General features: G+C 50.3%; 1 protein-coding gene across 3 annotated transcripts in view; it reads right to left on the reverse strand.

Annotated features, from left to right (window-relative positions):
* CCDC22 (coiled-coil domain containing 22) overlaps nucleotides 1–23,872 on the reverse strand; it is a 942,388-nt gene that overhangs the window by 166,416 nt on the left and 752,100 nt on the right. The window lies entirely within an intron of this gene.

Below are 23,872 nucleotides of genomic sequence, written 5' to 3' on the forward strand. Positions count from 1 at the left end.
GAAGGCCGATCCCTCCTTTCTCCGATGGTAACGTTAGGGTAGACCTGGGGATCCTGGCCTTCTTCCCCTGCCAGAGGAACCTGTGGAGCGCCCTCTGTACCTCCTGAAAGAACCCCTCTGGTATGCGTACCGGTAGCAATTGGAATAAATATAGCACCCTCGGGAGGACCACCATTTTCAGTGCATTCAGGCAATGGTTAGGTTTTGCCCTTTTTCTATATCCTCGTGTATTTTCTGCTTCAGTGGGGGGGAAGTTATCATCATATAAGCTCTCCAAATCTCCAGTGAGATTGACACCCAAATACCTCATCGCGGACACATTAATCTCCAGCCCAAGTGGGGTTAACCTTCCAATATCCCCATCCCTACCTCTATCCAGGGGGAAGAGTACAGACCTCTCCCTATTAATCTTCAGCCCGGCCATAGTGCCATAGTGCTCAATCAGCCGGAGAGCCGCCGGAACAGAAATCAGGGCTTTGCTCATCTGTAACATATCATCTGCATATAGGGCAACCTTATATTCCACCCCTCCCACTTCGATGCCCCGCACCCATGGGTCTTCCCTAATCCACTGGGCGAGGGGTTCTATTGACAGAGTGTACACTGTTGGAGAGAGGGCACCCCTGCCTGGTACCCCTCCCAAGTGCAAACCACCTCGAGAACCCCCCCCATTCACCATCACCGATGCCATAGGGGATGTGTACACCGTTAGAATCCCCCGGAGTAACCTTTCCCCTATCCAAAACAGAACCAAGATTGCCCTGAGAAAGGAACAAGTTACTTACCTGTAACTGTTGTTATCCAGCATGGGTCTGGCATGGATTCACATGCTCATGAATATTCCTCGTCGCCAGGCCGGGAATCCTCGGTAAAGAAAAAATCAGTATCAGTTTCGTTTCTGATCTGTCTTTCTCAGTAGTAACCAATCACTGGTCTCTGGGTAATACTGCCCCAAGCCAATGACTGCCCTCTCCCTAAGCCCCGCCTCTGGCAGCCATCTTCAGATTTGGAACATGCAAAGTGGCAGTATGACCAAGTGAAGAGCCGCAGAGGGGTAGGAGGGAGGGTTTGCATGTGAATCCATGCCAGACCCATGCTGGAGAACAACAGTTACAGGTAAGTAACTTGTTCCTTCTCCAATACATAGCAGTACACACATGCACAACCAACGGGAGGTGGAAAAGGCTCAACATTAAGCATTACAGCAATTCTTACCTCCTCACCAGGCTCACCTTAGGCGAACAGGTTGCGCATGCACTGCTTGGCCAACCGTGGACTCCTGCCTGCAATCCCGGTCGACGCAGTAGAATCTCGCAAAGGTGTGCGTCAACCTCCACGTAGCAGCCCTGCAGATGTCCAGCAGGGGCACACCAGACAAGAACGCCAGCGATAGCTCTGGTCGAATGGGCTCTCGGACGGCCAGGCAATGGTCGGTTTGCCAACCGATGACAGTGCGTGATGCAGCCGGAGAGCCATCTGGAAATGGAAGCCTTCAAGAGAGCCTTCCCTTGGTTCACAGGTCCAAACTTCACAAACAGCTGTGATGTCTTCCGAAAACTCTTTGTGCGGTCCACGTAGAACTTCAGCGCTCTAGCCACATCCAGCGAGTGCAAAGTCCTCTCAGCCGGTGACGAAGGCGACAGGAAGAAAACAGGTAACACCAAGGGCTCGTTAAGGTGGAAGTCCGACAGCACCTTGGGCATAAAAGAGGGGTGCGTCCTCAGCACCACCCTCGTATCGTGAAAAGTCAAGTATGGAGGCTTGCAGGATAGGGTCTGGATCTCTCCCACTCGCCGTGCAGAGGTGATGGCCACAAGAAACGCAGTCTTCCACAACAGGAACTTCAACAGTGCCGAATGCAGGGGCTCGAATGGCGCCCCCATGAGCCTGGTCAGCACCACGTTGAGTTCCCACGCGGGGCAGGGGCCTTCACCGGCAGGAACGATAGGAACATTCCCTTCATAAATTCCTTCACCAGGCGATGGGACCACAAAGACGCCCCTCCTGTGGTTCTGGTGTATCGGGAGATCGCAGCCAGATGTATCTTGATGGAGGCGTGAGCCAGCCCAGCCTTGGCCAGCGACAATAGGTACGGCAGCACTTGAGGGGCCGTAATCCGTAGAGGGTTAATCTTCTGTGCACGGCACCAGACAGAGAACCTCTTCCACTTATGTCCGTAGCACTTGAGAGTTGAGGACATCCTGGCCTTTGCAAGGACCTCTCTGCAGTCAGCCGGGATATCGTACCCTCCAAACCCTAGTGCTGCAGGAGCCAGGCCTGCAAGTTCAGCGACTCCGGGTCGTGATGAAGTATGGCGCCTCCTTCTCTGGAAAGAAGATCAGTGTCTGTCGGCAGCTTGACTGGTGGGGACGCTGACAAGTCCAGAAGGTCCAGGAACCAGATCTGCCTCGGCCACGCCGGTGCGGCGAGGATCATCCTGCACCAGAACCTCTTGAGCTGGTTGACGAGTCGGAGCAGCAACAGCAACGGAGGGAACGCATATAGGAACAGGCCGTCCCAGGGGAACGAGAAAGCATCGCCCATGCTCCTCGGCTGGGGAAACCTGCTGGCGAACCTCTGGCACTTGGAGTTCGTCGTCATCGCGAACAGGCCGATCTGCGGTCTTCCCCATCGTCGGAAGAGTCGATCCACTTGATCCTGACGTAGTTCCCACTCATGGCACAAGCGCAGCTCCCTGCTGAGTGAGTCGGCGATGGTGTTCTTTATCCCTGCCAGATGAAAGGGCACCAGAAACAGTCCTTGGGCGACGGCCCAATGCCATAGATCCTGGGCGTCCTTGGAGAGGGCTGGGGATCTGGTACCTCCCTGCTTCCGGATGTAGAACATTGTGGTGGTGTTGTCGGTGAAGATTCTCACCACCTTGCCCTTAAGGGACGGGAGAAAGGACCTGAGGGCCCAGAACACTGCACGGAGCTCCAGGATGTTGATGTGGAGCGTCTTCTCCTCCGGGAGCCAAAGGCCTCTCGCGTGAAGTTCTCTGGTGTGCGCTCACCACCCTTCCAGGGAGGCATCTGTCGTCACCGTTATCTGGAGGGATGGGGCCTGAAAGTCTGTGCCCGCTGTCAGATGAGCGCGGGTGCCCCACCACCGGATCGCTCGTCGGAAGGACTCGTTGAGCGGGATCCTGTCCTCGAAGCTGCCCGTCGCTTGGATCCAGCGGGCGTCGAGGAACTCTTGCAGAGGGCACCTCCGAAGCCTGCACAGGCGCACGAGATATATGCAGGAGGACATCATCCCGAGGAGGGACTTGATGGACCTCACCCTGGCCACGTCCATGGCCAGCAGACGCTGCACCTTGCCCAGGATGGCCTTCGTCCTTTCCTCCGACGGCGAGGCCAGACGCACCACTGTGTCGAGCTTGGCTTCCAGAAACAGTGCGACTTGCGACGGGACCAGGTGGGATTTGGGAAAGTTGATGGAGAATCCCAGGTCCGTGAGCAGCTGGACGGTCTTCGCTGTGTGATCTACGACAAACTCCCTTGTCCTTGCTCGGATGAGCCAGTCGTCCAGGCAGGGGTAGACGTGGATCCCCTGCAGGCGCAGCCGCCACCGGTGCGAGGCACTTGGTGAACACCCTGGGTGCCGACTTCAATCCGAACGGGATGGCCTTGAACTGGTAGTGCCGTCCTTGGACCACGAACCTGAAGAACTTTCGGTGTCCTTTCAGAATGGGGATGTGGAAGTACGCATCCTCCAAATCCAACAACAACAGGAAATCGCCCTGCTCCAGTTGTCCCAGCCTTGATGTACTTGTTCAGTCGTCGCAAGTCCAGGATGGGGTGCCATCCTCCTGTCTTCTTTTTCACGAGAAGTACCTTGAGTATACTCCGGAGCCCCGGAGCCTCTTCGGGACGAGCTCGAGCATCGCCCTTACCTCCAATAGCAGTTGAGGGACGTGATTTTCCTTCCTGGCCATGGGTGGAATGCGGGGGCACTTTTTTAGAAATTCAAGGGCGTGCCCCCGGGCCAGGGCATCCAGCACCCAACGGTCGGTCGGAGATGGACTCCCACATGCTGACGAACTTTGCCCGCCGGCCTCCCACCAGGGTGCTTCGGTGGGGGCCCGACACCGCTGCCGGTTCAATCTTGCTTGGAGGTCGCCTTCCCGCCTTGGCCTCCCTGGCGATGACTGCGGGGCCCACCCGACTTGCCTCGTCCTCTATAGGCTTCCTGCAACGAGGAGCTAGCTGCCGAATCCCTTGGAGGCACCCTGCTTGCCTCCGGTGCTCCGAAAGGACGGCCTTCGTTGCCGGAGAATGCCCAGGGCCTTAGCTGTCTCCGTGTCCGCCTTGATGGCTTGGAGGGGCTCATCCACTGTTTTCCCAAACAGATTGTTTCTGTCGAAAGGCATGTCCAAAACCTAGGCTTGTACGTCCTGGCGGAAATCCGTCGCCTTGAGCCACCCTCATCGTCTAAGGCAAACGCCTTTGCCTAGCTGGCGGAAACCGGTGTCGGCAATGTGGTCCAACGCCACTTCGTCTTCTTGCAAGATCTCCAGGGCCTCTGCCCTCTTGTCATCGGGTAGGAAGTCCAACAGGGGGGGCGATCTTGTACCATAACTCCCTGTCGTAGCGGGCCACGATCGCGAGGGGGTTGGCCGCCTTAATCGCTGTTGCTGCCGACGAGATAACTCGTCGTCCCATTGCGTCCAGCTTCTTTCCTTCGCCGTCCGGCGGGGAAGTTGACATTGAGGCCGATGCCCCCCCCCCGCTTTCTTCTTGGCTGCCGCTGAGACGACCGAGTCCGGGGTCGGTTGTGCCCTAAGGCACAAAGGGGCCGCGTCGGGGACCCGGTACTTCTTCTCGATCCCTCTTGGCAGGCGTCGTAGATGGGTTCTTGAGAAGGGTGAGACCCTCGTCCCAGATGTCATCCAGCAGAGGCACGGCGAGGACGGTCTTCCTCTTGGCCTTGCGCCATTGGTAAAGGAAACCTTCCTTCTTCTCTTCGGGGCAGAGCTGAAAAAGCTTGGATGCCCTAGCGATCATTGCATGGAAAGATCTGATCTCGTTGGGCGAGGCGGCCCGGGCTGGTGATGGGAGCTCCGTCCCGTCGTCGGTACCCGCTGTGGCCGTGTCCTTTCCCGTGTCATCCACAGGGACGGGGGACGTGGGTAAAGGCTGAGCAGGCCGCGAGGGCTGAAAAGGCGGGGCTGGATGGATCCGTCTTCTCTTGTTCGGGGGGCTTCCTGCCGGGCCTGGGTCCGGCTCTGGCTCTTCCGTCGAGCCTGTTTCCGGATCCTCCGTCGGTGGTAAGGGCAATCTCGTCGTTATCTCCGAACATAAGGATTGTATTGCCAACAAAATGGCCGCCGAGTTATCCTGCGGCTCCGGAAGCGACGGGTGACTAGGACCCTCGCCAGTGCCGTCGTCACTCTCATCGTCACCTTCGTCGGGATCCCTCCCGTGGGGACAGGCCTCTTCGACGCCCTCGTCGAGGCCCTCTAAGACTTCTACCAGCTCCTCTTCGGATGCTGTGTCTGTGTCCACAATGGCCACCGGCCCCCACCCCTTTTCGATGGGTCTGAAAGAGGCTTCCCTCCGCGGAGGCAGGGAGACTCTGGGCCCCAAGGTCGCCTCCACTGGTGTAGCCTCCACAGGCTGCGCCAGGGCCACTGCGACTTGGCCGGGTGAATCAAGGCCTTCACCGCCTTGGGCGTGCTTGAGGCCTTCACCTTGGGGGGAGGGTCACCGCCTCGCTCCCCCTCGGCTGAATCCTTCGAGATCGACCGGGGCCTCTCCAGAAACTTACCCGGGTTCTCGGAATTCCTCTTCCCCGAACCAGAGCGTTGGCTCGTGGTTGATGGTGCTGGGGAAGGCATGCCCTGCCTGGCAGCCGAAGAGCCCGACTGTTCGGCGCTCCCGGTTCCTGCGGACTCGCGGTGCTTTGCCTTCTGTTGGGCCCCCATCGTCGGGGCGCCCTCACAAGACTTAGAAGACCGCTCGGACGACTTCTTCTCATCTGACGGGCTCTTTCCTTCCAGCCAGTTGGAGAGACGAAGGTGTCGGTCCCTGATGGCCCGTTCCGACATGTTCCTGCAAAACACAGTCGTCCTCCACGTGCGTTTTGACCTCGTGAAGGCAGTAGAGACATTTCGAGTGCTTGTCCTCCTTGAACACATTTTGCAGCTGGCATCCAGGGCAAACCCTGAACAGCTTTCCGGGCGTCGAGCTTCCTTTGTCCTGGGCCATGTTCGGGTAGGCCGCAGAAACTTCTGGAATCCTCCAAGAAGCGTAACTCGACTAAATCTTCACCCTTGAGGGGCGTAGAAAGAATCCGACACGGATCCCCGTTAATCGGATGTAGAGACGGTGGAGCTTGAGGCTCTATTTGACCGAAAAATTCAAAATTCTCTTTGAAAAAGCGCGAAAGCGCAGCAAAAGCTCGAGAGCTAAACACGAGGACTCCCAACACTTGAGCGTGCGGTAAAAATCTGAAGATGGCTGCCAGAGGCGGGGCTTAGGTAGAGGGCAGTCATTGGCTGGGGGCAGTATGACCCAGAGACCAGTGATTGGTTACTACTGAGAAAGACAGATCAGAAACGAAACTGGTACTGATTTTTTCTTTACCGGGGATTCCCGGCCTGACGATGGGGAATATTCATGAGCATGTGAATCCATGCCAGACCCCATGCTGGAGAACACCCATTCCACCCAATCAAAGGCCTTCTCTGCGTCTATTGAGTGAAGAGACAACCCCCTCCTAATTGTCCTGGGATGCGTGTATGAGGTGTAGTGTCTTCCTCATCGTGTCCACTCCCTGTGACCCCATAATGGACCCCACCTGGTCCCAGTGAATCTGACTCAGCATATACCCTTCCAGTCTCGTGGCTATCATCCTGGTGTACAACTTGGCATTTGTATTGAGGAGAGAAATTGGCCGATATGCACCACAATTCCGATGATCTCTACCCTGCTGGGGATCACTGTGATCAAAGGGCGGGAGAACGATTCCAGTGCCCTGCATGTTTCGTATATGTAGTTAAACAGCTTTGTCAGGAAAGGGAGTAGGGCAGGGAGAAATGTTTTATAGAACCCAGAGGTGAAGCCATCCTCACCCGGTGCCCTCCCTACCGGTAGCCTCGCCACTGCCTTTTTTACTTCCTCCTCCATTATAGGGGCTTCCAACGCAGAGTATTCCTCCACTGAGAGTTTGGGCAGGTTAATGGCCTCCAGGTAAGCGCCAATATCCTGTGCATCGGGGGACACCTCTGATGCATACAGTTTATCATAGAAGGATGCAAAAGCTTCTGGAATTCCCTCCCCTGTTATCCCCACAACCCCATAATTCCCTATTTCCGCGACCCACCTATTCGCACGCTGACCTCTCAGACGTGCTGCCAATATGGAGTCTGCTATATCCCATTTTTCATAGAACTTTTGCTTCAGGAAGAGCAGGCTATGGGTGACTTTCCCTTCTTCCAAGAGTCTCAGTTCCTCTCTCTTGCCCCTCGCCTCCTGTATGTTCTCCTCCTGACTCCCAGAGGGGTCGTGGGCCTTCGCATTCAGGTGTCTCATCTCCTCCCTTAGTCTACTCTCAACTACCGCCCTTTGTCTCTTTTTATGGGCCTCTGCCCGAATTAGGATCCCTCGCCATGTAGTGTCCCCAGCCTCTAATACGGTCCTCATGTCCACCTCCCCGTAGTCATTGACCTTAAAGTATTCCTCTATTTCCTTGTTCATCTCAGAGGAGAACACAAGGTCCTTCCAAAGTGAGTCATTGCACCTCCATTTTGGCCCTTTTGGGGGAATACCTGCCCACTGTATATCCATTGTAACCATGTCATGGTCGGACCACAAGATCGGAACGATCTCCGAGCCCCGAGCCTCCTCCCATAGATGTTTTGAGAAGTACAGGTAATCAATCCTCGTATAGGTTCCATGGGGTGGGGAGTAAAACATGTAACCCTTTATCCCTGGGTGGAGATGGCGCCATATGTCCCTCAGTCCCCACTCTCACAGTGAGTCATGAAACCCCGGTGTCTGGGGCCCAGTGTCTCCCGTACCCTTTCCCCAAGGCTCTGCCTATCCATGGCCGGTTCTGCCCATGTATTGAGGTCCCCCTCTGTGATCAGATGCCCCGAACTCTCTACACGGATTTTTGCCATTGTGTCCTTAAGAAAATGTAACTGTCCCTGGTTGGGCGTGTACACAGTGGCGAATGTGAACCGCGTCTTCCTAATATCCCCTGAGAACAGTAAGGCTCTAGCATTTATGTCAGACCAAACCTTGGTGACCTCCATCCTCAAACCCTTCTGTACCAGAATGCCCACCCCTGCCTTCTCGACCGACATGCCCACAGGGGACCCTCCTTTCCACCCCCGTGGAGTACTTAGTTTCCTGTAGAAATATAACATCCAACTCCGACCTTTGGAATTCTCTTGGCACCATAGATCGTTTGCTAGGGGAACTCAAACCTTTCACATTCAGGGTGCCGATCCGTAGGCAACCGCCCCCCGTCTATTTCCCACCAATATGCTCATGTTATCACTGTCCGGGGGTGGCCTGCCCTCCTCCTCTTGGACTTCGTTGCATCAGCCTGAACCTTCCACAAACATAACTCTGCTTCCGTAACACTGCGTGCCGGTTGGGTTCCCCTCCTCCCCCTTTTCCCCAACCCTCCTGCCCCCCCACCCCCATCCGGCACTCTGCTCTGCCCTGCTGACATCACCGGGTGAGAACCGAACCAATTGTGGGATCCCCCTCCTGGGCAGGGCCCCTTCTTTCCACACCTCATATTCTTGAGCCCCCCTACTTTCACGAGTTCACATCAATTGCCGCCTTAAAGTTTCTTCACACTCCGCACTCCCCCCACCCCGCTTGCCCAACTGATCCAGGAGATTAACTGCCTTCTCAAAAAACAAAAACCATAACATATAATGCCCCCAACCCTTATGGGGGGACAGAGAGAGTTACCCGGGCCCCCAGGTCCGGGTTCGTTGGGACACTCATCGAAAGTTCTGCCACCCCTTGGTGGCCCACCATGAAATGTTTCCTCCGTTCCCCTCTGCCGGGGGTCAGGGGTGTTCAGTTTCCTGATCTTCTGTGAGCCCCTGATTCGCCTCCTCCTTGCCCCTGGCGTCTCCCACCGTCCTTCGTCTGGCTTCCTCTCCCTTGAGGTGTGGGGGGGGGCACTCTCTACTTCTCCCATCAATTCGCTCATAGCCCTCTTAATCTCCAGCTCTGAAGTAAGTCTGTATTTGCACCCTTCTGCTTCAAACGATACAGAGAAAAGGTACCCCCGCTTGTATCTGATTCCATTTTCATTTAGCCACCTCGTAAGGGGGGGGGGCACAGAGACTTCTCTTAGAGAGGGTAAGGGACGATAGATCCTGGAAGACTGTCACCTTTGCTGAGCCATACATCACATATCCCTTCTTTCTTGCCTGTTTGAGGATTTGGAGCCTATCACTATAGTTGTGGAAGCGAACAAGCACGGATCTGGGGCCGATGGCCACCCTCCCTAGATCTGTGTATCTGCTCCATCTTGACCTTGTTGATCGCGTCGTTATCAAAGAGGAGTTTAGTAATGGCGAAGAGGGCACTATGCAATTCCCTCCCCCTTTCTCCAGAACCCCTAACAGACGAAGGTTATTGCGCCTCTCCTGGTCCTCCAGGTCATCCACCTTCAGGAGGATTTCCCCCTCCATTCTTTCCACCTCCATGAGCCGCGCGTCAGTCTCTAACGTGTCCAGAGAGGCCTGGTTATGTTCCACCTCCACAAGTCTTTCCTCCATTTTATCAATTCTGTTAGTGATCTTGTCCACTCTCCCCCCAATGTCCGCCCACATGCTTCTCATCTCCTCAAGGCGGCCTGGTATATCCCTTTTGGTGGCGCCGGCGTCTTCCCCCATCATTGACCCTTAGCCCCTGTCAGGCATTCTCTTGTATGGGGCTCGTGGGATGTACACAAAGGGGGCCAATTTCTTCCTCATGTCCATGCACCGCCACCCCATGCCTTACCCGTGTTGTGGGATTCTTGGGGGGGCTTGTCCGACCTTGGGTCTATGTTGCCACGCCCCCCTGACCTGATAGTTTCTCTCTATTTTGCTCCTGCACTCATGCGGGTGGCTCTGCGGGGGGCGCTGCGAATGTCCTCGCTGACTGGTCGAGATGAGGCGGGCCCATGCCCCTGCACTGTCCCAGGGGGCCCTGACCCCCACATGCGTACCCACAGTCCTGCTTCTCCTTTTCGAGGGTCCTGTCTGGGTGGGCACCACCTTACGCTGCTTCACCACCGGCAGGACCTCCAGTACGGTCCTCTCCTCCTGCTGGGGGTGACCCGCATCCGCCCCCTCTCCTACTCCTCCGGGTTTGTATTTTCACAATTTAGGGGCCTCTGGTCACTGCAGCCCCAGGCGCCTCACTTCTTTCCAGCTGCACCCCTGTGAGCAGCCCTCACACGGTGCTGGAAGTGTCCTCCTGCACTCTGGTCGGGGGGAGGAGGTGGTCACACACCCCTGTATGCTCCCAGGGGGCCCACATCTCACCCGCCGATCCCACCGTCCTGCTCCTCCATCTTAGCTGTCCGAGCAATTGACCACCACCTCACACTCCGTCCCTGCTGGTGGTCCCCCCAGCACGAGGGTGGGGGGAGGGGGGGGGGTTTGGGGACCCTCTCCCTCCACAGTGGGCCACTTGGATCCCCTGTCGCTTTTCCCAACCAGCAACCAGTGGACCGCCGCACTCTCGGGTCCCTTGCTTGTCCTTTGTGCTTCCTACTCCACCAGCTCCTCCTCCACCCCAAGGGGCCTGCGGGGTGGGGTCACGAGCCCAGCCACAGCAAGTCCACTAAAAGATAGGGGGCAATCTGTCACTGAACGCTCTGTTCAGCCCCCGGTTTAACAGGGGGGGGGGAGGGCTGGGCACTCATCTCCCAGCCACAGACCCCCTCCCAAAGTTCCAGTCCCTTCTTACCCACTCATGGGCAGTGGTGAGGAGGGGCCAAAGCCCCAGGTAGCTCCCGCAATGTCAAGGGGGGGCGCCACCCTGGGCCATCCGTGCGGTGTGCGTCCCCCTGGCAGGCGTACCCCCGCTCCGGTGCAACAGGGACTGCTCTGTCCCACTGATCCTTCACTGCAGGTCTCTATCCACTGTTGCTGTGATGCAGTACCTGTGCTGGGTGACCCTCTGTATTAGGCTGTCATCTGCATATGTACCCTTATGTGTGCAGAGTGGGTGCTCCAGCCAGGGGTCTTTGGCTGTCCTAAGGGCAACTCAGTGTTTCAGCCAAGCACTCCGCGAATGCCCTTCTGGCCTCCTCTGCGCCGCGGGGTGTTGGGGTGGGGCTCCATGAAGTGACCCCACCAGTAGGCAATCCAGGGGGTCAGCTGCAGCCTCCCGGAGCCACTTCCATGAGCTGGGGGGCTGCACCACACACAGGGACGCCCAGCGTATCCTGTGGCCGGGGGGGGTTCGCCTCCTTACTCCGTCCAGATGGGGGTCCTCCGACTCCCATGGTGGACCCAGCGGGGCCGGGCGAGTTGCTCTGCTTCACTGCAGCTCTCGCCGTCGCCTCCCACACTTCAGCGGCTCTTTGGGGCCCCTCCTCCTCACGGCGGGGGAACTTTGCACATCAGCCCCCCCGCCCCCCGACTTGAGGGCCTGAGGGGGCCACAGTTTCACAGGTGGCCTCCCGAGATTAGGAGGGCAGCTGCTATGCAGCACTGGGGAGCTGGGCCGCTCTCTCACCGCTCCGTGGAGCGCCTTTCACCTGGTACCCTGCTGCACTGCCTGCTGGTGGGAGTTTCAGGCTTTTCTTTTGTTTCCAAGAGCCCTCCGTACAAATAGTTGGAACAGGGGGTGCTCCCAACCTTCGCATGTCCTTCTAGGGGTGACGTATTCTCGGGTGGGGGCTTCTTGGGGAGGGGAGCTCAGTCTGCGAAGAGGCACTACAAGCGCAGACGTTCACAGAGACATCCGAGTCTCTGAGCCCCCTGGTGCCACCCGCCACAGTCCCTTTAATTCTAAGGCACACAAAGCTTCTGCAAGGCCAAGTTCAAAGCGTTAATTGACTGGCAGACTGTAGGAGTGATGATAGATATTGGGCTAATTGAGTGGGGAGGCAAGACCTTGCCAACCCTCCATGCACCTGGGATGCTAGACTGCGTGCTGCGAGCGTGTGGAATATTGCAGAAGGGTACAAGCGTGCCAACCAATTGTAAAGGGCCACGTATTAGCCCAATAGCTGTATAACCAAAGAATCGTGTATTTTGTGACGATGAAGAGGACTTTCACTTTGGGTGGGCTTAGCTGTCCACCTGACCATCGAGACCCAATCACTATCCCCAGCAATATAGAATGTTTACATAGATGTTCCTCTTAAGACAACAATTGCCCCTAGGGTTTTGTAGTTTGCCACTTAGTGTGAAGTCAATGAAGACAAATTATGACTATAAAGGTTGTGTTTCTTATAAAAATGTATTGAGAGAAATCGAGCGAGCGTCCGATGATGATCCTTGTAACTCCGTTTTAGATAATTGATATTAAAACAGAACCAGGTTTTGCCAACTTCCTGAGTAATTTTGATTATTGATGTTTGAGTACCTTCTGCATCCCTATCCATCTTTATGTATTGCTGCCTCGTCTTAAAGGGCCCAGATGTATGGGTTCAAAGTGCATACAGATCTAAAACAGTATGAGTTAATATTTGTCTTAGGAGTTGCTAGAAGCCCCTCTTAAAAGTATATTGTTTTACTTACCTTGAATAGCTGCTGGTCCTCTCAACTTGTAACACTGGGTTGTGTTTCCCTGAATTGCATTAGTGCTGTTCTAAAATAGTTTCATAACGTTCTTACTCATCTTAGAAACTCTATTATGCACTTCTTAAATGTATTCTGGGTATAACTAGTTATTAGGTAGCAGATAGTTATGTACCAATAGGTCAATTACTAACCTTGAAATACATAGGGCCTCCTTACGTGTTGGCTGGTATTCCGGTGGTAAATCTGACGGAATACCACCCAACAGATTTACCCTTACTGCAGCAGAATTACTGTGGTGGTGGGGGTGTAAATCCCCATTTTTGTAGAGGCCATAGGACTCTATGGGGTTTGTTTGGCGGAATTACCACAGCGTTAATTCCGCCGCGGTAATTCCAGTGATTTTGCAGCAGAGAGTTTGAGGATTTACCTCTAGCATTTTTCTGGAGGTAAATCCTCAACTCCAGGACCATACCCATAATATGGCAGAGCGGGAAAAGTGACAGTAATTCCGTTCCTGCCAATTGTTTCCCGCTCCAACATAGTTGTAATGAGGCCAATAGCGTCTTTCTTGAAGTATAATTGGGGTTTGCTTTCCCTGGATTGCTTAGTGCATTTTAAAATAGTTATTGGTTGTTCATACGTATCACTCAGTAGCTTAAGGCCTTCCAGAAAGTATATGAGTTACATTATAGTACATAGTCCAGAGCTAGTAAAGTAATATCTGTTGCAAGGTGTAAACTTGTGATTTCTATAACTGAGTGTCACTGTATGACTGACCGGGTCTACTACCCTTGAATTACTGATTGTATTCTAAAAGTATATGTAACCTGGCTTTACTCCCCAAGAATAGCTGCCTGCCATTCTGAATGTGTTGTAGGTTTGACTCACCTTGACTTCTTAGTGTGTTCTTAATAAGGTTATACTTCGGTTTGCGAACCCATAAGTATAGAGTTGGTTTTTATAACTGTGTTTATATATGTTATGTTAAAGTACTTATTTCCTTAAGATTTATCTGGGCCTACTTGTATTTAAATAAACCATTTATTTTTTACAATACAGTGTTTCAGTGTTTCTTTGGACCATATGTATGCTACAATTTCTTTGTACCAAGCTACAGCCCTCTATCCCTCCTAAGATAAGCCTGGCTGCTCCCTCCATGCTCCCAACAGTCTCAGGCGGTAAAGCCTTATACTAAGAGTGGAGCTTATGTACTTACTCCGTCTGAGATGTATGGTTTTATGAAGTCTTTAGCTGGACTTTAGAATAACTGTCCTAACACACGGTATACCCTAAAATCTCAGACAAGGCTGGGTGCTCCGAGGTCACCATGGTGGTGAATTGGAGCAGTATAAGATCTCATTCATAATTAATCAAAAGGGCAGAAAATGAGCATTTTATTCATTTAACTTTATTAATATAACATATACATTTGCCTATGAATATACAACATAGCTGTAATATAAAAGCAGAGGTAGAGCTGGAGAATTGGTAGAGTTGATGGCATTGCAGCATGAAGTAATATTGGTAGAGTGGAGAGAAAGGATAGTGGTATGTGGTTATTTGAGGGTGTTAGGAAATATTTTCTTTTTGCACCTTTCCCTCCATAGATTCCTATGGAACCCCCAGTCTTTTTCCTTATTTGTAAATCCTGTTCTGACTTTTGGAGGTGTTAAAAGCTTCTGCGTTACTTCCCTTGCCTTTGTCGCTCATTCTTATGGGGAAAATTGCCTAGTCCCTAAGACTGTTAGTACTGGGAGACTTTGGGCCTCATTACAAATTTGGTGGTGAACGGTAATACCGTTCCTACAACTTGCTCTTCTGGAATTACTGGCAGATAACAAGTGGCGGGAATGGTGGGAATTCTGCATTCCATGGAGTCCAGCAAGACTCCATGAGGGGAGGGGGATGAGAATTGGCAATATTACTGGAACCAATAATACCAGTGCCGGAAATAACAGCATTTTTGGGCGGTGGGGTGCCAGAAATATCCACAGCTTGAAGATGCAGGTAAATCCGTCCACCCCACCACCAAATGTGCCGGTAAACGGAATTACCATCACGTTAATTCCGCACCAGCCTACTTGTAATGAGGCCCTTAGTCGCTCTTTTGGAATGCTTCTATTTTACAATTGCACACATAACATTACATTGAAGTGCAGTTTGGATACTTTGCATCCTTTTAACTTTTTGATGATGTGCCCAAGACAAGCTGGTGGCAGCTGTGTGGTTTTTACAGTTTGTGACACTTTTCTCGCGCACGTTTGCATTTACCTTAAATGGCTACTGAAGGTGACTAGCACCCTAAAATGGCATGCCACGAGATTTGCGCTTGTTCTTTGGCCATCTGGTCTTTTGGCCTTCTTCCTGCCCTCTCAGATCAGGAAATGCCATATATAGTAACCCCGTTCCCGGTGAAAGCAGCTGCTTTCGCGGGTATGTGGGCTTTGTATGTGTGAACCAGAGGAGGGAGCTGGGACTGTCTGGTCCCAGTCCACATACTCTGGAGCCCAAAGGTCTGTTGCTGGAGTGATGTGATGACCTGTGGTTGCCCAGAATTGGACTATCCTGGGCTGTTTGAATGTTGCAGACCCTTACCATTGGTGGGATTGGGCTAGTTCCCAGCCTAAATCATGGATAATGGTGAGGGCTCCTGCAACTATTCGGCATGTCATAGTTGGAACCAAGACTTCTACGAAGAAGAGAAGCCTACTGATGACGACCCCTAAAAACTGACCAGCATCGACTCGAGTGATTGGACCAGTGAAGCCCTGCTCCTCTGCCTGATCTCAGAATACCCTTGTTGGTCCCTCGACCCTTCCACTGGTGTGAACAACCAGTCTCGACCCCTGCTCACAGATCCACGCCTTGGGAGTCTTCAGAAGTGTCCTTGAACCACAGAGTGGACTGACTAGCTTCCTTTTTGGCTACTGCGCTGCAGCTGTCGCCGTTCGGGGCTGGGCTTTGACACACTCAGGATCTTGAGCCATGAAGTCACCGGTCCTCGCAATTTCAGCCTTCTCATGACAAGAAAAGCTGAGCTGGGGCTGCATCTGTGTTCACCGCTGGAAGATCGCCTGTTGGCGCCTGACCGCAATGACCTCCGCTGGAACCGTCCTCCTGCAATCCCATGAGGCGTCCTTAAGGATCTTCACTGTCGAGGTCTGCATCTTTTCTTCATTTGGGGGTCTCCTTCGAGAAGTTTCCAGGAACCGTCTGGACGAACTGCGACCAGCTCCCGATATGAAAAGGGGCATCTGCAACCATGACCCCTGGTCTCCCCAAATGCAAACCAGGGAAAGATTAGAGTCCCAGCGAATTCCAGAAGGCCTGCAATGTCAACCTGCAAGAATCAGGGGGGTAAGTGAAAGTAACTGTCGGTCCCCCCCCTTGTTTACTATAGGGTGACAATGGGTGTAGAGCCCTTGTCCCTAAACTCCTTCTGGTCTAGCCTTTGGTCGTCGAGCCTAGGTTTACAAGCCTGACCGAAAACATACCTTTGTAAGAGGAAGTGGGGTACTTACCTGACAAAGTAAATACTTAACTTAATGTAAAGAACTTTTCAATCACAGTGTGGGTATTGAACCTGTGTCACAATGGCGCTAGGTTGGTTGGTAGTTTCCCTTTGATTACAGGGTTCTATGATGTAGAAAAAGATTTGAAATCTCGATGTTTGTGATGTTGTACTAAACCGTGATAAGTAAAAATGCTCAATGTTGTAGTATATATTGGTGATTTTTAATTGCACAGTTTAGCTGACACGTGCTTCGATCCAACAAGTGTTTTTTTTAAGGCTGTGTCAGACATACAGATAATGCAGTGTGAAACATATAGTTGACCCTGTGTTGTTTAATAAGGTTTAAGACCAGATAGTGTGAAAAGGTGAGAAAATACATGACATTGTGTATAGCGTAGTGCCACATAAGATAAGTGACAAAGCATTGTGATGTAACATGGTGTCAATTGTCCATAATTAGTTACAAGGTTTCAAAAAACATGTAAGATTGTTTAAAGTCCCAGCATTGTGGTGTTATAACGTTCATGGACCAGGTGAGCAGTGTACTGGCATTTCATAGATCACATATCCACGTTTGTAGAAAGATTGACATTGAGCATTTGGGATATATCATGTTGTTGCAGTATTGTTAGTTAAATGCCATGTTAGATAACAATGTGGGTTTAAATACAATAATAGTTAGTGGTGAATAATATCAATCAGCAGTTTGTATGATGGGGATTACATTTCATTACATGGTGGTTCGTTTAGCACAAGAGTAATCAAATTAATTATCATGCACATTGAAATGATTGTAGGTGAAAAGGACCAAAGAATCAAGGGTGCCATTATATTTATGATCAAGAAACAGAAAACAAGAAGGAAAGAAAAATGTCGGGGAAGAAAAGGAAAGACTGGTTAGAAGCTTGCAAGGACGACGTTGATAAAAATATACGAAAAGGGTATAGTACGTCCTTACCATAGGTGTGGGTGCAGGTAAGGTAGGCGTTAATGAATAATGCTCTTAATTTGAGCCTCCGAATGGGATAGCCTGTGGGGTAGACATACATTGGACATTAATTGTATCAAGTTCCCAGGGGTTGATAAGTGCTTGCTAGATTCCGCAATAGGGTTGAGGTAAGAGCCTGAACAGTGTTAGATTCAAAGAAAGTGGGTTTTTTGTGACTCAGGGAGATTGCGCCGTCATGCATAAATGCTTATTGGGCCTAAGCGGCTGTGTAAGTGTGCATGTTCTAATTACAGGAAGATAATAATTCAGTGAATGTGGATTGGGTATGACCCAGTTGGATCCAAGAGCTACTCAGTGACAGTGCAGTGATGCATATATATATTTAGTGCCTTAGCATCTGTGAGAGGGTGAACATTTTCAATTTCTGAAGGCGAATCCTTCCGTAGCAGAAACATTTTTTGGGCACACAGCCCCATACAATTTAGGGTTGGACTTGACAGAGGGAACTGGGTTGTGATTATTCGCTCTACTTTACTGGTATGTAAGATCTCTAAAGGTGAATAGTTTACAGCCTCCCCTAGGCTTGACCTTCATTAAAGACGGTATCATTTTGCCACCACGAAGTACTGGATTTTCTTTTGGGGTTCACTGAATGCAGTACGTTTCCACGTTTCTGCAGATTGTTTTCTCTAAGTATTTAACATGGTGATGTACCATGGGAACCTGCACCGGCGTTACTTTTTAGAGCACACAGAGTTTCTCTCTATATCATGCTTTTTTGGATATATATATATTTATCATTTATTACTTACCGTAATCGTATTTCTGATGCTTGTATCTGCTTTGATTCACATGCTTTGCTTAGGTAGACACCTAGTGGTAGCTGCAGAGTATTGCACATGAAGTTTTCAAAGTTCGAAAAGGGACGTCGACCGGGTGTGTGTGTGTTGGGGCGAATTCTCAGAAATGTGCTAATTCCTCTCTACCTTAGAGACCCCCCCCAGCACTTTTGATGGACTCTAGGACTTTTTAATCTTTAACCTGGAGAGAGTGAGAACTGTTTCGCATGTATTGTTCTGTGATTTGAACTCTTTCTTTTGGTTTTGGAGTATGACAAACTCCATAGGCATTATCTTTTTACATTGTGGCACACAGCACCTTCAGTGCAGTGGCACAGGGAAGTCTTTCAGATTTCACAAAGGTTTAAATACCTTTCTCTTGGACAACTACTGTTTCTAGGAACAGTGAAGTGAAATTGAATTTACTTACATTTGTAACTTTCTAGACCCATCACACACTATCTTACAATAGGGTGCTGGAGGGGTTACTTAGTATCCCCTTTGTCTAGTTTCTCATGTAACATTTTTATGTTACCCTTTCTACAATTAACGGCTGGTGGCAGTGGTTTACTTTTAACTTTTAACTACTGTTGTATGTTTTTACCGCAGGCTGCGTTCGTAGCTGCAGTAAAGCACCATTGGGTGCCATTTTTGTCAAAATGGCCCCAGTCTTCTTTTTTTGCCATTTCTTGCTGGGAAGGTCCTTCTTGGGATTTACTGTGCGTGCAAAACCAGGTTTGGTCCTTTTGTTTGCTTTGGCGGGATTCACGAGTGAAGCCCTCCTCTGGCTCCAGGGTGTCTGGCAGGGGCAGGAAGTGAGGGAGGTTCCCAAAACTCCCCGTGATTAATCCCCTTGGTTCCAGGAATGCACCCAAAGGTGATTGGCTGGCTGGCTGTCCGGCAAGGACAGCCACCCTGCTGTTTGATTGACAGCTAGGCTGGAATGAATGGGAGAAACCTGCATAAAAGGCAAGGCTTTTTGGCCTGGAAAGCAGAGTCGACCCCTAGACGACGGAATCCGAAGAAGAACTTGGAAGAGATGCCTGCTGGAACTCCTGGACCGTTGGTATGCCCGGTGAAGCCCTGCTGCTGTGCTGAAGCTCCGGATTCACCTTGACTAGAGAAGTGAACTCGTCTGGACATCCCCTCAGAGCTGGCTGTACTTCCACTGCTGCTGCTGTTGTTGTAACTGAAGTGCCAGGGAGAGGAACACCAGATTGGAGTGCATCACTTAAGTCGGACCCGAGCTTGTGGAAGATCCTCCGGACTCCCAGGAAGCAGGACTGACCAAGCCTTAGCCACCTCAACAGAGTGCTGGACCCCAGATGCGAGGAAATTCGAAAGTGGTAGCCGAGAACCACGGTGGTGCCATTTGCTGAGACATGACGAGCTGAAACTGAAGTGCCACTGAATTGAAGTTTGCCCTTTGCTGTTGCTGACCGTCCCATTGCAATGCAGGAGTCCCCAGAAGTCCTCCCTCTTGTCCCCACGACTGAGGCCCAGGAACAACAGGATCTGCAGAGCTGCACAGGAACAGAAGCCAGCTGGAACCATTTCTTTTAACCAAAGGTACTGTACATTCTAAGATAACTTACCTCTTATTGTGCAAGCCATACTTGTTCTCAGTTGAGACTTGTCTTGGTTGCTTCTGTAGAGTTGCTTGCATCTTCTACACCTCACAAGCCTAATCAGCTTGTGACCCTACATTGATTCTTCTTTTCTACAAAGACTTCTAAAACATTGTGCAAGACTGTTACTTTCCTCCAAGAAGTGCTTCAGCTCGCCTAGACTTTTGCTCAATTGCCATTGGCTGGCCTGGCTCCCTGAATGACTCTTCTTCCCTCCGACATTGTGCTTTGCCTTTCCTTCCAGGAAGGGATTAACTTACTTTGCATTGGGGGTTCAAAATTACTTACCTGCTTCAGGATAATTATGTGATCTCTTATATTATTCTAATAACCCTTTTCTTTGACACCAACCTTAGTACTGCTCTAAATGTACCAGTGATATATTAATGTCCACAGCGTCCTATCTATTGAAGTCACCTGATGGTGTTGTGTCTGTGTGCCATCCCAAAAGTGTATTTGCTGATTTAGACAAACTAAGAGTGTGCATTTTGGAGTGTATTTGTATGTTACTATTATATTGCCCCTTCTGAAGAAGACTTATTCAAACTGACTGTTAAATTAATAATTGTTTAATCAAGAAACCTTGAGTGTAAGTGTATATTTGGAAACTTGTCACTGTGAATCTCTGTGTAACCACCCTACTGCTCACAATGACCCCTCTTGAGATGAGCCTGGCTGCTCAGCCACACTACCAACCTGTGTAGTACAGACTTATACCAAAGGTTGGGTTCCTATTGCCAGGAGGTCAAGGTTGTTGTAGTGCACCCAAAGGTTACTGCACCAAATCTTGCCAAACAGTTTGTAATTCCATCCCTATGGTAAAGTAGAGTGTACCCGTGATCCCTCACGCATAAAGGTCCCCAAGATTATTTGTGTCTGACATGAGAGATTATAAGGTGTATGTGTGGAGTGACGGTAGAGATCATGAGGTGTAAAAGATCTATGCTTTCCCAAGAACCTTAAACTCCAAGAGGGGAGAAAGGGTGAGCGCATGTGAATCTAAGTAGATACAAGCATCGGAAATACGATTACATTAAGTATGGCTTATTTTTTTATATTTATTATGCTATTGGTTCAAAGAAACCTTTACACATATTCACATTGTTAAAAAAGTACATAGGTATAAAATGTACATATAGATAAAATACAGAGAAAATTAAATATAAATCCACCCAGTGTTACTAATATCTATATAAAACCACAATAAAAGGGTGCATATGTATAGAAATAAAAAAAATGGAGAAGGAAGCACATTTCTGTGCTATATATTCACCAATATGTGAGTTTTAAGTCAAGGAAATCAAAGACGACGCTTCCCTCCAGACATGAAATGCAGCAGCAGTGAAAACTATGGATTCTGCACATAAAATAGTGCTCCAAAACTGACCACCTTCAACATGAGCAACACTCGTAAAAAATTACAATAGATTTTGAAATACTAGGATTGCAGTTTCATACATTGCGTGAGGATGTGGCGGGCAGACGCTATGTACAGCTTACATAGTCGACAGAGGCTCTCATTTCTAGGCATATTTACTCACCGACCAGTATGTTCCAATGTGGGCAGGGTGTTAAAACTAAGGTATATGATGAATCTGCATATTTGAATTGAATAGAATTTTGTAAGATAGGTACAAGAAAGTTTCTAATGAAAACCCTGCTTACTATATTGTAACGCTCACCTGATTCCCGCAGAGGCGCCGGTCTTGACTGGGTGAATGCCGTATCTTCAAAGGTGATGTGTAACACACGGTTGGCTCTTTGGGCTGGACCTCTGTGCACTGTATGTCTGACTCGAAGAGTAAGATGTCTGCAGATAGAAAATATGGGATTAATGAACTGGGGTTATTGGGTGCCTCTCTCCTCTTCCCTTCTCTTCTCCTGTAGAACCCCAAAGGTTAACGCCCTCACCTTAGGTAAGTGAACGCCGAGCTCTCCATCTGCCTCGGGGCAGGGTGCCGTAACCAGTTCCTTCACTGGATAAGGGTGCAGGCCTCTTGACCTCAGAGGACTGCTGTCCGTCGTTAACTGCACGAACGGTAAGTTCTGGGCGCTTCAAATGTCTTAAAAGTCTTTTGTAATGATATCTCTTGTTTTGCAGAGTTCCGGCGATGGCAGATGGCGGGCTGATGAGAGTTGAGGATCGAACCCGCATGAGGAATAGAAGCGCCTGGAAGCACGTAGGTAAGCGCTTGTAGCCTGCTTCACGATGCGCACTAACTGTCCCTTTTATCTTGCAGGTACAAGTTCGGAGCTTTAGAGAAGCTGAAGGGTGCTGGAATACCCACTGGATTCGGCGTGGGAAGGAGTAATGGCACGTGAGTAATAAAGTTGCCCAATGTCTTTAAACGCACCTTCTTTTGTCTTTCAGATGCGGGATGCAGCGCCGAAGGCCTCCGGAGCGTGCGAAGAGCTGGTAAGCTTTTGTCTTTCAGATGCCGGAATGCAGTGCGAAGACCTCCGGAACATGCGAAGAGTAGGTAAGCCTTTGTCTTTCAGATGCCGGAATGCAGCGCGAGGCGTTGGTGACAGCCGATGGACCAGGTAAGAGATGCGCTGCCACTGAAGACCGTAGTGCTAACCTGTTCTTTCTTTGTCTTTACAGGTGCTGCTGAAGACTGGATTCCAGGATGGTAAGCCTTTGTTTCCTTAGGCCCAGGATCAGAAGCAGAAGACACGATGAGCGTTCTGCTGCAGAGAATGCAGAATAACACAAAGCAAGATTCATCCATCGGGTGTGGTTTAAATAGCCTCCTGTAGTGCTTAGGTGTCTCCTTCCACAGCCACGCCTAGGTAAGAAAAGAGTTCCTGCTTTCCAGAAGAGTTCCAGTGTTCTGAACCTAGGGAGTGGCTCCTGCCCCACCCAACAGGAAAAGTAGTCCCAAACAGAAGAGGATCCGGGGTTCAACTGGCAGGTAAGTAAGCCGCATGGTCTGCTGCAGGTAAGTCCACCCAAGCATTATGAGCCCGGCGCTTCCAGCGCTGGGACTGGGCATCTTTATGAGCCTGGTGCCACTGGCGCCAGGACAGGGTCCAAAAGGTCCCAATTGGGACTGGCTGGCACTCGGAACCGGGGTTATGGGTCTGCTTCCAAGGGAGTCGGGCAAGTCCTGATCTTTTGGAAGCAGAGATCATGACATATATTCAGCGTTTATTTTCAGTTTAGCCAATCTATCAACATTACAGCACATGTCATAATCTCAAATTTTCCTCTTTAAAATAGTTGCCCTGTTTGGATTTAAAATCAAGTCTTCAATGGATAAGTTGAGTTTTGTGTGTCAATGCAGTACTACGCAATTCCATTAAACATTTATTTTTACTATCATGTGCACATTGCTCTGCTAGATAACTAATCAAAGTATTTGCAGATGACAGGGAAAAAGTGAGCGAAAGGTAGAGATTACATCCACCACGTTCAGCGAAGAGCCTCTACTGGTACTGAACAAGGGACTCTCAAAATGGATCCCAATAATGTAGCTTCTAACTTTTCTATCCAAGTCATCAAATGATTAGTGAGGGCTGCAAGACCATATATTATGCCTGGGAGAAGAACTTTATGATACATCGCAATAAGGCCTTCAAGATTATTCCCCCCCCCCCCCCATCTTGCATATAAAGCGCTTTAACACAAACCAGTTCTTTAATATTTTCAAACGAATGTGACTGCCATAGAAATCCAGAGGGGGAGAATCACAAATCGGGAATCCAAGGTATGAATACCTGTCCACAACTTGTAGCAAGGTTTTATCAATAGACCATGAGAAAGCAGATACCTCAGATTTATCACCAATTATCATACCTTTTGCTTTGGATGCATTTACTTTGAGATAGTTTTCTCGAGCATAGATGGACAAGGCCTCCAATTAACGTTTTAAGCCCATAGGCGTATGATACGTCAGAATGGTATCGTCAGCATAGGCTACCCACGGTGTCGGGGTCATCCCAATACATGGGGGAATATTTAGGGCTTACTTGATGGCCAGATCCATATCACTTATGTATAGACTGGATAGCATTGGAGCAAGGACACAGCCCTGTTTCACTCCTGTATTAATGGGTATTTTAGAGGTGATCAACCCCTCCAGGCTCAAGCGTACAACCACAGTTGTGTCCGTATATAGAGCAATAATAAACACAAGAAAGGTCTATGCCCCAGTTTTTCAATTTGGTCCAGAGAAGGGGTCCAATAACTGATCCAATAACTGTATCAAATGCTTTACT

Source organism: Ambystoma mexicanum, chromosome 2p (genome assembly GCF_040938575.1).
Source record: "Ambystoma mexicanum isolate Mex_15411 chromosome 2p, UKY_AmexF1_1, whole genome shotgun sequence".
NCBI lineage: Eukaryota > Metazoa > Chordata > Amphibia > Caudata > Ambystomatidae > Ambystoma > Ambystoma mexicanum.